The following is a 17,173-nucleotide window of genomic DNA, read 5'->3' on the forward strand; positions in this document are numbered from 1 at the left end:
GGTTATTCCTTGCCCCCCCTGTTGCCCCCCCGCCGAATTTGTAACCACCCAGGACAGTCCTTGACTGCTAACGACGGCTATGCTATGTTTCCATACATTTATGTATACCTGCAAATACAGGGTTTGTATGTCTTGTTCAGTTGATTAATACCTGCAATGCTGTTTCCATGTATTGATTTGATTTCTACCTGCAATGCTACATTTCATATATTATTATTGTATACCTGCAAATACAGGATTTGTATGTCTGATTCTGTTTATTTGATATATACCTTCAGTGCTGAGATCACAAGTGAATTTCAATTGATCTATACATGCAAAGCTGGGTTTGTGTGTTAATGTGTTGATCTATACCTGCTATCGGCAGCAGGGTCTAATATTTATATATATATATATATATATATATATATATATCGGCAGCAGGGACTAATATTAGGCCCTGAAATCATTTAGTGGAAAAGTTATGGTATTGTGTTTAAAGGATTTCAAGGATTAGTCGTACTAAATTGTGGCTTCAGGCTTCCCATGTTGAATGATCAAGTATTGTATTGTCCAATAACAAAAGTATCATTCCATAGCACATTACTTTTGGCAATATATATATATATATATATATATATATATATATATATGTGTGTGTGTGTGTGTTTTCAGTGGTATGATTTAATGGTGGAAATTATTAATGCCCCCCCAGTTTGACTGTGGTATCTTGTGTGCCCCCCCTATATATTGTTTCTAGAGTCGCCACTGATTACATATATTACTGTGAAAATATTTTAGTTTCAGTATAGTCTGAGGATTAGGAGCCACAGTATATAATTTATAGCTCTCAAATCATGCACCAACCTCCATTTTCTGTTTTTTTCAAGGAGGTACAGTGGGGTGGATGCATGGCTATTAATGGGCAGAAGAATTCCCTGCACAGTCTAAACGACCTGTCATGGGCACTTCCTTTAATAAATACGTGGTTTATGCATTATGAGAGTTGAGGGAGCATCCGTACAAAAAGAGCATGACAGAGTGAATGTAAAATGTGCTCTGATTTTCATCTAAACAGAAAGGGAAGGAAACTAAATGTATTGTCTGAGAACAAATGGACCAAAACCTAAAAAAAATCATCCAAATCATTTTGGGTCCATTTGCACAAGCCTAATACAAAAATTAATACTGTTAGAATGATCTGTAAATACAGTTTATTAAATATACTGAACAGTGACAAATAGTGTTTGTAAATTTGTTTCATTTTAAGGGTCTTTTTTCCCCGATATTTACTTTTTATACTGTGAGTATGTATATTATGGTTTCTAATTCTTTTCTCTCTAGATTTGCGATCTAGGACTGTGTGTCCAAATACTTCAGCAGAAAAGAAGTCTCAAGAAGCCACTTAGTCTTATTCCTCAAATTGGTTGTAAACATTTCTAGAAAACAAATTTATAGGGAAAACTGGAAGAAATGTGTTTAAGGTTAATCATAAAAAAGAGATGTTATCAACACACAGCGTGGTGAGTATTTTGGGGACGCAAAAAAAGCCACAGGAAATATTTTCTGGCTCTGACTAATATATTTCCGACATGAAATGTTTCCATGGAGATGAAAATGAACATTGACAATGTAGTCATATTTTGCACTGGTGCTCTGCTATTAGTTTAAAAAATAGAACATGTCCTTAAAATATTATATATATATATATATATATACCGTATTTGCTCGATTAAAAGACGAGGTTTTTTTCAGAGCAAATGCTCTGAAAAATACCCATCGTCTTCTAATCAGACCTCAAAAAAATGTCCGCTGGGGCCAGGCTGCTTACCGGTGCTTTGGTCACGAGCAGCATCTCTTCTACTAGCAGCAGGAGAACAGGAAGCTAGCAGAGTGTCACATAATTCTGCCTCCCCCCCTCCTTCCTCTGGGGGCGGGGCCAGAGAAGTTGCTCAGGCCCCTGCAGAAGTCTTCGAGTGAGAGATCTGCAGTTCAGGTAAGGGGGTGGGGGAGGGTTTTTGAGCAAGTATGTGTGATTAATGGAATGAATGAGTATTTAAATGTTTGTGAATGAGTGTGTGTGTGAGATAGCATGGATATGTAAGGGGGTTGGTGGTGTTAGCATGGCACATGCTGTACTCACACTCCTATCATGCCCAGGTTCCAGCATATATTGGCTGCCTTGGCTTGATAGGAGTGATATGCCTTTTAACCCCCCTATATGCCACTCTGCCCCATGATATACCTTTTAACCCCTATATGCCACTCTGGCATATAGGGGGTTAAAAGGCATATCATAGGGCAGAGTGGCATATAGGAGGGTATAAGACATTTCTGGAGGCAGAGTGGCATATAGAGGGTTAAAAGGCACATCATGGGGCAGAGTGGCAAATAGGGGGTATAAGGCATTTCTGGGGGCAGAGTGGCAACCGTTGGGGCAGATGTGCATAACTGGGGGGGGGGCAAATAAAAGGAAATAAAATATATATATATTTTTCTCAATCATAGCTTTTATTAAATATGAATTTTTTTTTACATGAATTAATATTTACTAGTAAAACTTTTTTTCCTATAGGGTAGTCTTTTTGTTTTTTTCCTAAATTAATATTTAGATTTTGGAGGGTCGTCTTATAATCAGGGTTGTCTTATAATCGAGCAAATACGGTATATATATATATATATATATATATATATATATATATATATATATATATATATATATATATATATATATATATATGTCCTGATGAAAGTCTAATAAATAGACTGAAACGTTGATTAGAAAACTGCAGTTTCTTGAGTGATTATTTAAAGAAGTCCCTGGAGTACCGGTAACTATTTTTGGATGTTTTATGATTTGCTGTTGCAGCTACTTGGCACCAGGCTAAAAAGGTGGTGATTGGTGTGCCATTGTTAATTTTGGACATTGTATATATATATATATATATATATATATATATATATATATATATATATATATATATTACGTGTGTGTGTATAATATAAGCACAGTAATCAATGTCTTTTAACCCCTTCGAGACAAAGGCTGATTTTACTTTTTGTACCCTTTGTGACAATGGCCTTTTTAACATTTCTGCGCTGCTCGTGTTTAGCTGTAATTTTCTTCTTTCCCGTTTACTGAACCCACACACATTAGATATTGTTTTTTTCAGGACAAGAAGGGCTTTCTTTAGATGACATTGTTTTGATTGTATCATATTATTTACTATTAAAAAAATTATAAAATATGGTGAAAAATTTAGAAAAAAATGACTGTTTCTAACTTTTAGTTGAAAAATCTTTTACTCATCTATAAAAGGTAATGAAAAAACCTGCTAAATAGATTCTACTATTTGTCCTGAGTTTAGAAATACCCAAAGTTTTTATGTTTTTTTGCTTTTTTCTACCCATTATGGGGCAATAAGTACAGGTAGCGTTTTGCTATTTCAAAGCCATTTTTTCCAAATCTGGTAATTCTTCCCCCCATGTGCCATTTCGGGTATCTTTGAACCCGGCCAATGCAATTTACCCCATCAAGTCATATATTTTTGAAAACTAGACAGCCCAGGGTATTCCAAATGCTAGTATTTTAACTCTTTCCATGCACCATATCTACCACCAGTCTTTGTCAAACTTTATGGTAGTCATTTTTTTGCATTTGTTTTGTCATACACATTTTACTTCAGGTATGAATTAAAATGTTCTAGTTTATGTCACTATCACAAAACACCCCAATATGTGTTCAGCAACATCTCCTGAGCGCAGCGATACCCCACATGAATGATTTTGCCTGGCTGTTTGGGGGCAAAAGGGCCACATTTGGGGCATGCGCATTTTTCAATGTTGAACTTTGGCATTTGGGGATCCACTGCCCATGCCCTATTTGGTACATCTTTGAGCCGGGCCATTTCAGTGTGCCCAATAAACCCATATATTTTTGAAAACTAGACACCCCAGGGTATTTCAAATGCTAGTATTTTAACTCTTTCCATGCACCATATCTACCACCAGTCTTTGTCAAACTTTGTGGTAGTCATTTTTTTGCATTTGGTTTTCCACACACATTTTAATTCAGGTATGAATTAAAATGTTCTCGTATATGTCACTATCACAAAACACCCCAATATGTGTTCAGCAACATCTCCTGAGTACAGCGATACCTCACATGAATGATTTTGCCTGGCTGTTTTGGGGCAAAAGGGCCACATTTGGGGCATGCGCTTTTTTCAATGTTGAACTTTGGCATTTGGGATCCACTGCCCATGCCCTATTTGGTACATCTTTGAGCCAGGCCATTTCAGTGTGCCCAACAAAACCATATATTTTTCAAAACTAGACACCACAGGGTATTTTAAATGCTGGTATTTTAACTCTTTGCATGCACATATTTTACCACCAGCATTTTTTCAAAGTTTGCAGTAATATTTTTGTGTGTGTATTTTTCCCACACACACCTACTTTATGTATGAATTTACAGCTCCTGGTATATGCCGCTGTCACACGACACCCCATAATGTGTTCAGCAACATCTCCTGAGTGCAGTGATACCCCACATGCATGGGTGTGTCATTTTTTGGGGGAACTAAAAGGCCACATTTGGTACGTGTGCATTTTTCTAATTGGAAATTAGATGTGTGGCCATCCTTCCCCCCGTGTTAATTGGGACGTTGTTGAACCTGGCCCATTCAATTTACCCCATCAAATCATACATTTTTTAAAAGTAGACACCCCACGGGCATTTAATATGCCAGTATTTTAACTCTTTCCATGCGAGAATTGTTTTAAGCTAATATGCTAATTTTAGGACTTGCTCACAAAAATATATTTTTTATATATATATATATTTTTTTTTTATTTTTTTTTTTAAAAAAATTAACATTTTTTTTCAACTTGGAGGTTCCCCTGATAGTGACATCAGTGGGAAATGATTTTTACATTTTACTGTTTTTTTACTATTTTTTTCTAATTATTATTAATTTTATTTTTTAATTTATTTTTACTAATCACACTGTGATTAGAAAGCTGGGCTCCATTGACTTGCATGGTGAATGCAGTACCTGTATTCAACCTGCAAGTGGAGCCAAAGTTCTCTAGATGGTCTGGACTATCTAGCGAACTTTTAAAATTTGTGGTTCCTGTTACAGGACGGCGGCCATCTTCCTTGATGGCGAAGATTGCCGGCAGCTGCGGCTGTGACCGCTCTCCGGAGCGGTCACAGCCCATCAAAAGGTTAGTGTTTGGTGTCGCTGGATGCCTCCTGATCGAGGCATTCCAGCGACACCATTTAAGTTTAGGAGGCGATCGTCGATCGCCTCCTAAACGCTTTTAAAACGGGCGTCCGCCGCCATACAAAGTATGGCGGATGTTGACGCCCCGTGGAGGGGCCAGAGATGGCCCCTTCGTGCCGATCGCGGCGTTGCTGAATGCCTCGAGGTCGAGGCATTCAGCAACACTTTTTGGGTGCAGAAAGCGATAGTAGATCGCTTTCTGCACCCGTTTAAAGACGTGCCGGTCCTGGCACGTCAATTGTCGTAAAGCACATGCTTTTCCGTGCCGTGCCAGGACCGGCAATTGTCATTAAGGGGTTAAAGATGCTTCTTTTTCAAATAAATGGTAAATAATATAAATTTTAAAGGAGAAATCTGCACATTTTACATATAAAAATTCAGTTGCTAATTCCCAAGACATGACTGATTTGGAAAGACTAAAGATTTTTATTAAATTAGTATTGAGAAGATAAATGTTATATACAAAATATAAATACGATAACTACAAAGAGAAGCTTTGGTAAACCCAGTTTATTTATCCTAGAAAAGTTGAATGTAAGGAATATTTAATCACAGTGTTTAATAGTTTTTGTTTAAAGGTGCAGGCACATTCCATTGGTTGCTATGGTGATCATTCTAGTTTTATCACTGTACACCACAATTGTTTTTTTATACATATACAGTGCCCTATATTGACACCGTTGGTAAATATGAGCAAAGAAGGCTGTGGAAAAAGTGTTTTTATTGAACCTTTTGATACATTTTTGGTACACCTGGGCGACTAGGAACAGGAAATTGTTTAATCGTGAGCTTTACAAAATGTGTAGTGGCTTTAAGAAAATACCGAAAGCATTGAAAATGCCCATTTGCACCATCCAGGTAATAATTAAAAAGTTCCAGCTAACAGGAAATGTTACGAATCAACCTGAAAGAGGATGTGTGTCTAAATTGTCTCAACGCACTGTGAAAAGGATGGCTTGAGCGGCCAAGAAATATCTTCAAGGATCACTTCTGGAGAATTGCAGAAGTGAGTTGCATCAGAAAGTCTGTTTGGAAGTGTTTAAAGAAAAAAAACCCTCTATTCTCATCCAAAAATCAACTCAACCGTCTTCAGTTTGCCAGACACCACTGGAACTTCAAACGGGATCGGGTTCTATGGTCAGATGCATCCATAATAGAGCTGTTTGGAAATAAACACCAGAGGTGGGTTTGGAGCACACAGAGAGGTAGCCATATGGAAAAATACCTCATGCCCACGGTTAAATATGGCGGCGGCTCTTTAAGGTTTTGGGGCTGTTTTTCTTGCCTGGACATTTTGTTAGGGTACATGGCATCGTGGACTCCTGACTGCCTCTGCCAGAAAGCTTAAAATGGGCAGTGGTTGGATCTTCCAGCAGGACAATGATCCAAAACATACATCAATATCAACAAAAAAATGACCATAAAATCAAGGTCCTACAATAGCCATCCCAGTCCCCTGACCCCATAGAAAACCAGTGGGGTGAACTGAAGAGTCCACTAGCGTCAACCTTGAAATTTGTAGGATCTGGAGAGATTCTGTATGGAGGAATGGTCTCAGATATATTCTCCAACCTCATCAGACATTATAGGAAAAGACTCAGAGCTGTTATCTTGGCAAAGGGAGGGTGCACAAAGTGTTAACTAAACGTGCCAATAACTGTGCCACACATATAGTTAACATTTTATATTTATTTTTTTAATTTAAACCTACGTTGTGTTGCAATTATTTGATATCCATGAGACCAGAGTTTCTTTGTGTAATTTTAGAAGAAAAGCTCCAAAGGAGAAACAATAAAGACAATTTTTCACAGCCGCCTTTGCGCATATTTACTAGACTTGGGCACCAGGGGGCTCTTCGTGTTCGTCTTCATGCTCGTCTTCGTCAAAAAAAAAATCTTCGTATTCCGCGAATATTCGCCCGTTCCTGTCGTCTCTTCGGGCGAATATTCGTTTTTTCTTCGTTTTTTCCGGTTAAGGGGTTAATACGGGGTTAACGCGTACCGCAGCAGCTCTGGCACCAGTAGTTTAAATGTGCGTATCAGCAACTCTATTGGTCGCCAGCAGGGGGCCTCCTGCTGGGGACCAATGAGCTCACTACCATATATATAGCTAATATATTCTCGGGCAGAATATTATGCTACTCAGTGTAAAACCAACAGAGGGCAGCATTCTGTCCGAAGACATATTAGCCATATGTGGCAGTGTGTTCATTTTCATCTATTAATTATTTGAATGCGCACTCGCAGACATTAATTCTGTCGAACTTGCAAACTCTTTTTTTCTATTTATTTTGGGGTTTTTTTGTATTAAACCATTACACGAAAGGATCATGGGAATATATTTTATTTGAATAAATGCAAATGAGCACACTGCCACATATGGCTAATATATGTTCGGACAGAATGCTGCCCTCTGTTGGTTTTACATTAAGTAGCATAATAAATAACTGGATTTCAAGCATATGGAACAATGCTACTTAATGTAAAACCAACAGAGGGCAGCATTCTGTCCGAACATACCGTATTGGCTCAGATATAGGCCGCCCCCGTATATAGGCCGCACCCTAAAAGTTTGGTGCTTTTTTAAAGAAAACGTTTTTTTCTTTAAAAAAGCACCAAAAAAACATGCTGCCACTGTCCTCCTCCCCCCTCGAGATATGGTGCCACTGTCCTCCCCCCCCCAGAGATATGCTGCCACTCTGCCCCCCCCCGACTTACCAGAGGAGACTCCCGGGTGTCTTGCGGGGCTGGCGGGGGACATCTACGCAATACGCGTACACAACTTCCGGTGCCGGCACATCAGCTGAGTGCCGGCACCGGAAGTTGTGTACGCATATTGTGTACGCCAGACACCCGGGAGTCTCCTCTGGTAAGTCTTGTGGGCAGAGGTAAAACGCATCGTGCGGACCATCCGCACGATGCGCTTAGACAACCTCCCATGCCGGCACCCCCCCCGTGGAAAGTGCTGGCAGGGGAGGCTGTCTGAGCGTATCGGGGAGTAGGATGCAGGTCCCCTGCACCGCTGCGAGGGATCTGTATCCTAACCCTGCCCGGAGCCCGGGACTGCATGTCCTGGACGTCGGGCGCTAGACCCCGAATATAGGCCGCGCCCCCACTTTAAAGACTTAAAGTGGGGGAAAACAGAATGCTGCCCTCTGTTGGTTTTATATTAAGTAGCATTGTTCCATATGCTTGAAAGAAATCCAAAGTTATTATGCAACTTAATGTAAAACCAACAGAGGGCAGCATTCTGTCCGAACATATATTAGCCATCTGTGGCAGTGAGCTCATTTGCATTTATTCAAATAAAATATATTCCCATGATCCTTTCGTGTAATGGTTTAATACAAAAAACCCCCAAAATAAATAGAAAAAAAGAGTTTGCAAGTTCGACAGAATTAATGTCCGCGAGTGCGGACATTTAACTGTTGCAGCGGGGAGACCAGCGGATCATGGGGATATATTTTATTTAAATAATTAATAAATGAAAATGAACACACTGCCACAAATGGCTAATATATCTTCGGACAGAATGCTGCCCTCTGTTGGTTTTACACTGAGTAGCATAATAACTTTGGATTTCAAGCATATGCTACTTAATGTAAAACCAACAGAGGGCAGCATTGTGTCCGAAGTTATAGTAAGTTATTTATGCTAAGTTAAATGTCCGTACCGGCGACTTTGTTGGTCGCTGGCACTGACATTTAACTGACACAGCGGGGAGACCACTGGTGAAAGTGCCTAGCAACTAGTGTTAAGGGGCCGTGCGAGTGAGCCTATTGGTCGCTTGCAGGGTCTTCCTCTGGCATCAACCAATTGGTTGATGCTAGAGGAAGACCCTGCAGGTGACCAATAGGCTCACTCACACTGCCCTGTAACCCCTGACGACGAACCTGCGGATTTCCACTTCAGTCAACTCCCGCGATGCTGTGAAGATAAGGTAAGTTAGATGGGGAAGGGACCGGGGAGAATAGTAGACGAAGGCGAAGATTCTTCGTGTGTGAGTCTTCGTCTACGTTTTACCGGCACTGTCTTTTCTTCTTCATGTCTTCGGAACGAACACGAAAACGCACTCTTCGTGTTCGTTTTCATGTTCGCCCGAAGACGAATGCACAAGTCTAATATTTACCAAGGCTGCTGATATTTCTGGTGGGCATTGTCGATACATCTGAACCATGTAATCGTCATTTGTGCAGAAGTGTGATTTAGTAGTAAGCTGCTCATTACAATCATTTGTGTCATGCATGATTTCATATGATGTACTTATGGACTGTTCACTATATGGAAAAGTTCTGGTAATGACATAGCTTTGAAAGAAAAAATGTTGCTAGCAGGGCCAGACTGGCGATGACGATGACGATGCTGCCATGATGATAGCTGGATATGCGCGGCCGCACGCCACATTTTTATGCCTTTGCCGGTGTGCCAGATCGCCAGTCCGGGCCTGGTTGGCAGCACTGGATTTACTTTCCAGGCATTGCCCTGCTCCCTTTGACGAGCATAGCGAACAGGAAAGTGGGTAGGGCATAACGGAGGTGGGTGTGTCTTGTAACAAGTAGGCAGGGCATATATGGGAGCCGCCTCTCATGCACCCCCTCCCCCCCACAGAAAGGTGATCAAATGTAGGAACTTCTGCCCTATAGAAATAAGAGGTTAATATTTTTATTTATTTACAAATTGGACACAATCCTACATCAATGCCATGTACATTTAGTATTTATCCTAAAATCCAATAAACATATCTCAGAAAGTATATATAAAACTTCAGTAAAACACAGCAAGACTATTGAAAATTGTCACGGACTGGGTCCAAACAGATGACTGAAAGGACCCAGCGTGCCCAAAGATTGTGTGCAGGAGTCACAGTGCAGTAGTGGAGTTGGACAGGGCCTGGTTGCAGGGTGACCGCACTCACCTGGGTGTTGAGTATCTAGGGTTGTGCAGCCAAACACCAGTGCTCTGATATAGCAGCAGATGTAGTCCAAAAGGAAACGAAGTGATATCCTGCAGGCACCCTGGAGCAGGCATGAAACATATCACTAGAAACACGTGAGGGATGCTGCAGGCTGGGAGTATGGAAGCTAAGCAACTGATATAGCAGAAACATTACAAGCAAGGGACAGGGAGACTAAGCACGAAACATAACCATACAAGACATACATGATACAGGGCACAACAAAGGACAGGGAACAAGGCAAGGAACACAGGGGAAAGAGTGAGGAGCCGGAATCCTCAGACGCTTCTCCTTTAAGCAAGGATAGGCCATATTGACTAGGACATGGGGAGAGGAGAGAGGAACCAGAATCCTCAGATGATACAAGGAAGAAGGGCAAAGGTACATAAGAGACAGACAAACATGAATACAGGAACTAGCCTAGAACTATATGATAACAATTGGAGATTCCGTCACATCATGTGGCCATAGTATGCTTAGCCCACCACTACGCCACAGTACTCCAATGACGGTCGGTCCTAACGCTAATCCCTGCTGACAGTGGTACGAAACAAACCAAACATGTAATCAAAACACATAGCACTGAGACATACCATAGACTGCAGACTGAGACAAACAGAACACACGGGTGGGGCACACCTTATAAAGGAAACAGAGCTGAAGCAAAGAGCTGAAGCAGAAGCAAGGAATGGAAGATCAGAACAGAGCAAAAGGAAATCCAGGAATGGATCGAAGCAAAACAGGGAAACTGAAGCAAGAGCGAGATATGCAGCTCCACAGCCTGGGTAGGACGTGACAAAAATATGCGTTGCTAGGCAATGTTCTCTTCGCTTTACAAAAACTAAAATTTAAAAAAGGTCATATAAAACTTTAAGGTAAGTCAGGACTGGATGCAAAATTAGATGGCATTTACTGAGTCGTTCTGATTTGTTGATATTGACTTTCCTAGCTTTTGTTACACTCTCTGTGACAACTAAATCCCCGCAAAATTTTAAATGAATCCTGTGGTGGCCATTTTAAAACACAGCTGTGCAATACAAATCCTCTCTCAGAACATAACCTTTTTAGTATAAACATTTACTATTTAGTCGAGAAAAATCAAGAGCGCATTTTGTAAGACTGCACATTTCGTTGAAATTCTAAGGTCTGTGATATTGTGCAATATAATTTGAGGAAAATTAAAATACAATGTTGTATAAATTAAATATTACTCACAATTGTGACTTCTGGATACATTTAATACACTAATAATAATGTGAATCATTGTTTTTCTTTATGCAATACAGACATTGACATGTCCGCACCACGCTATAGCACTTTGTATATATATATATATATATAGTAAAAGTAAAGTATTCACAGTTTTTATTTCAAAAGATTAAATACAAAAATGTTTTTACCCTGTGAAGGCCAGAAGGAAATAGCCTAAAGCAAGATGAAGCAGAGGTCTGAAACCAGAGACAGTTTATCCACAATAAATGCCAAGCGATCAGGAGAAATCCTAATAACTGAGGGAGTCATTAATTGGGTTTAGATGCCTCACACCAAAACTCATATTATGGGGTATATATATATATATATAGGGTATATATATATATACTTCAAGCCAACACTGTTCTCAACATGCTGTCAGAACCGTATGCACAAAAAGAATATATTGCACTGATACATACGAATATGCTTTAGATTTTTTATTACAGTTTTCCTTTAAGATGCATTATCATTATCATTACTCACAAACTAATTTTATAAAATATAATTAATGAATGTGGATAAGTGAAAATCATAGTATGCATAGAACGCTGCAATATTCAGTGGATTTAATTATGTTTTTTAATTTGCTGTTCCTGTTGCCAGCATTTTGGATAGATCATGTACATGGTAACACACACTGTATGCAGTCTTACGTTTTTTTTTGTTTTTTTTCAGATTTGATTACTTTAGCAAATCAATCATTTACTGAGGATAATATATAGGATGCATTTACTTGACCTTTCACTGTTATGAAGCTAAACACCATCATTTTTCTTCTCTACAAGCAGGCAGATGTCAAAAATAAGTTAAAAAAGCAAGAATCTATAAAATCTATATAACCTGGGCACACATAAATGTCATTTGAGTGACACTACACTGAGAAATGGGTTAACCCTTGGACTTCGCAATTAAGTTTTCAACTACCCCACGGAATCTTCTTGAAAAAATGATCATACATCTTGGTTAATGTTGAGTTTATTGTTGTTTTACGATGCTATAGGACATTCCTAAGTCCATACTTGGGTCCTGAACCACATACTCCAAGGATATGCCATATCTGACAGTTCAGTTTGGATCAGCTAAAGGTCCCAAGGTCAGATTTGGCCCCCATCGAGATTGAATCCGTATACTAATATGGTGTTAAAATCAAATTTATGCATTTCGAGCCTCAGGTCTGATTTCATACATTTATTGCACACGTTCCTCTTAACATTTTCCATAATAATTGTTCTTGTTTATCCTTTCGTGACACCCTAAGATGCCAGATATGTTGAATAATCATACACTTCACAAAATGTTGTATACATGATTCAATGCACCAAATGTACTATAGGGTGTTACATCGGTGAAACCTGCCAGCAACTCAATAAAAGGATGAATCTGCACAGATACTCCATCAATCATCATGATGAAGAAAACCTTTGCACTCCAGTTGGGCGCCACTTCACCCAAACCGGTCACTCCATATATGACCTTAAAATCAAAACACTGAGAGGTAATTTCAAAAACACCCAAGAAAGAAAGACATTTGAAGCCAAAATGATACATTTTTATGATTGTAAAAACAGAGGACTTAATGTGGATTTGAGCTTCTTAGCACACTATCAAAACTTCCTATAACCTGTGCTTTTTTTTTCTTTCTCTTCTTCTCTCTCTCCTAGACGCTCACCCCTGCTCCCCCTCTAGCCTTATCTGTGCAGTATATGCCACTATTTACTATTTACGACCCTCCTAGTTTTTTGTCTGCAAATTCTCTACCGTGTTGTTTTAACCCCTGTTTTAACCCTGTATCAGAACATGTACTGGTCAGTTTTAAACTGTGTTTTTCACTTGCTTGGTCAGAAATGCTTTTGACTTGATAAAGGGAGGACTCCCGAAAGCTCGTCTATTATTTTAAATACTGTTAGTCCAATAAAAAAGGTATTACAAGATTCTGCAACATTCTGTTTTTTTGCATTGAATAATCATGAATACATTATTATTATATCCTTTATACTTCTGAATTGTGGTCATTCCCATTATTTCAATTTCTTCTTATCAATTCCCAGCTATGCTAAGCACTAATGCATTTCGACATTTAATTATTTAGCTGCCAGCTCTTTAAATTATATGAGTATTTAATTTCAAATTAGATTTTTGTTCTCTAAATGTGATTGCGATTCCTCTGATTATTAATGGGCCAGGTTTCCTAGGAAGCTGTTGCACAGTTAGGTAGAAAGTCTTAATTTTTCCATTCTTACAAAGTTTATGTGCTAAAAATGGTCATGGACATTTGGGATCAATTAATTTCAATCTTGTTTGATTGCAGTACTCATAGAGATTAGTCACTTGTCTAATGCAGAATAATCACTATATTTCATGTATCTATTCATTTTAAGAAAAAAAAAATATAGATTGGTTGTTTTTTATGTGTGGGTTCAAAATATTGACATTAAATTACTGGGATATGATGGGAATGTATTGATTTATACAGATTTTAACCCTAGCGGCTAAACACATACAAATGACGCTCACAGACTACACCACCAAGCTCAATGTATGCTGGATGCATTGCAACAACACAATAGTACTTATCACGTAAGATATCATAAAGACACCAAGGAAGGGTTTGAATAGACTATACCTGCTTGTTAAGAACATGTGTTATACATATCTACCAACAGTCCAGAACAGGGGAGGGCTGGCAGCCTAAGGCCTGGGGGGCAAGTCTAGTCAACTGGCCCGTTGCACCATCAAAGCGGCTGCGAGCGACATTGAAAGCGGCCGTCGTGCGGCAGTCACTCCACCAGCACCTAATGAAATTAAAGTGGCCGGCGTGCACGCACCGCATGCCTCAGCTCTTCATCCCACCACTTTTAAGACGTGGGAAGAGGAGCTGAGGCATGGCCATTGGGTCTGACAGCCGCATGATGCAGGGGGGTACCTAGAGTATTTGGCACCTGTGGCAGACCCTGTATGTGGCACCCCCCCCACACACACACACTTTAAAACTGCATAGTTTCTATGGTTAGGCAAACATTGACAGGGGTACAGCATATTTGTTATCATTATATGCTTAGGGATTATGCGGTACCACCGTCAATGTGTGCCTATACATTGAGCCAGACACTGACAACCCCTATCACTATATACTAAGCCAAACATTGATGTGGTGTAGGCTTACCACTTTAGTGACTGGCATAGTATATAGTAGGGATGCAACGAAATGAAAATTCTGGACTGAAACTAAAAATTCAGCATTCACTTGGCCAAAACTGAAAAAAAAAACAAAAAAAAACTTTAAAATACTTTATTAAAAGTAACACCAAAATTAGACAAAAAAAATCAACAACAATATTAACATATATATACACACAAACACACATATATATAACAACAATCACAATCCTATCATGCCCAGGTTCTAGCATGTGCTGGCTGACTTAGCATGATAGGAGTGTGATTGCTGTTTGCAATTATATATATATATATATATTAATACTGTCATTGAATTATTCTGTCCAATAAAAGTGTTAACACACCGAAGTTGGACCAAAAAATAATTTATAACAGCAATCACACTCCTATCATGCCTAGGCAGCCACTACATGCTGGAATCTGGGCATGAAAGGAACGTGATTACGGACTCCCTATGCCAAGCTATCCCCCAACACTTACACATCCATGCTATCTGAAACCCTCATTCACAAACATTCAGCATAACACCCATCACTCTCACACACTTACATTCAGCATAACACTCATCACTCTCACACACTTACATTCAGCATAACACCCATCACTCTCACACACTTACATTCAGCATAACACCCATAACTCTCACACACTTACATTCAGCATAACACCCATCACTCTCACACACTTACATTCAGCATAACACCCATCACTCTCACACACTTACATTCAGCATAACACCCATAACTCTCACACACTTACATTCAGCATAACACCCATCACTCTCACACACTTACATTCAGCATAACACCCATCACTCTCACACACTTACATTCAGCATAACACCCATCACTCTCACACACTTACTAATCCACTCTTTCCTACCTTTTCTTCTTTCACTCTCACTTTTCCTCCTCCTCCTCTTCTTCTTCTTCCTGTCCTTCCGGTGCACTGAGCGCGGAAGACGGTGGGCGTGGCTTCAATGTTGTGCCGCGCGCATCGTTTCTGAAGGCGTGCCGGCATGGTGGCACCCCTCAGATGAGCGGCAGCCGGGGCGGACCGCCCCCCTCCCCCCCACGCCAGGTACGCATGACGGCCGCATTCAATCCTGCTCGCGGCCGCTTAGTTTTTAACTTTGCAGCCGCAGCCGCATTGAATGCTCGTCAGTCCGGCCCACCGGCCCGGATTTAGGGCGGCCTGGGGGGCAATTGCCCCCCTGCCCCCCGGCCCAGTCCGCCCCTGGTCCAGAATGTCCCTTATTTTGGGTCAATAATACAGTCATTACAAAAGGCTATAAGATCAATTTAAAAACTGTATATCACAGCAAATTCAAACAAATCAAATAGAAGGACCCTTGAAAGCAGGCATAGGTATGGTTAAGTATAATAAAAGCTGAGGCATTTAGGTTAATTAAGACTCCAGCAGCAGCAGATATACTGTACTCCTTGGGTGTTTTAAAACATAGAATTTTACAGCAGATAAGAAACATTCACCCATCTAGTCTGCCCATTTTCCTAATCTTAAAACTCAAGTCTTAAAGGCATACTCCAGTGTCTGAGGGAGCCCCCTAAACAAATAAATGTACTTTGTAAGTACCATGACTAGTAGAATCCTCAACTTCTCTTCCGCCATATTCCCCCAAAACTCACTTGATACATTCATGCACATCACCACTCGGACACAAAATGCAAATAATAATGGCCTCAGCATTTATTCATAACACATTAAACAAGGGTACCTTGCTAGTGCATTACATATATCAAAATTAATGCCATGAGAGAAACTTTTACGCACCAACGTTCCCCAATTAATGTTTTTGCAGCACAGACCACCATGCGAGGGCAGCACCAGTGAGTATTAGGACTGCCTCTAGCCATTAGAAGATACAGCCCCAAACTCCAAACCATAAACCTGGGCTGTCACAATCTCTACAAGCCCAGGCGATATACAGTAAGTTCCATCTTCTGTCAAATTAACAAACGCGATGGTAAAGATCAACTGGCAGTAGCAACGCTAACTCAGCAGCAATCAGCAACCAGGAGGCACATCACATAATAAGCCTGTAATTGTGTAAATCAGGGGAACGTTACCCACCATGGCTAACCACATAATCATTTTAGCTCTATCTGTCACGTATGAGATGATACCAACACCGCAGGTCATTAGGAAACTGCTCGTTTGGTTCAACTAGTAATCCACACACTGTTAAATTTAACTTTTCAGGTGTGTTGCAGATTATTACCCATTGACTTCAGTATACGAAGAAGTTGACTACCATTGGCCTTTAATAATACAGGATGCTAATAGTGGGTTAAAATGTTGAACTTTCATATCAATATGTATATCAATATATTTCAATATGTATCTAGACTTCAATGCATCGGACTCCCGTGGCAAACTTGTGCCTTTTTGTTTTAAACCAAACCCGCCATCTTATTTTCTTTTTATTTAGTGTTTATTTTTCAGAAATAATACAATATTTTACAGCCAAGATCAAATTTGTAATGCCTGTTTCTATTTCGATT

The sequence above is a fragment of the Sceloporus occidentalis genome, unplaced genomic scaffold, assembly GCF_023333645.1.
Source record: "Sceloporus occidentalis isolate IW3139 unplaced genomic scaffold, rSceOcc1.0.p SCAF_52, whole genome shotgun sequence".
Taxonomy (NCBI): Eukaryota; Metazoa; Chordata; class Lepidosauria; order Squamata; family Phrynosomatidae; genus Sceloporus; species Sceloporus occidentalis.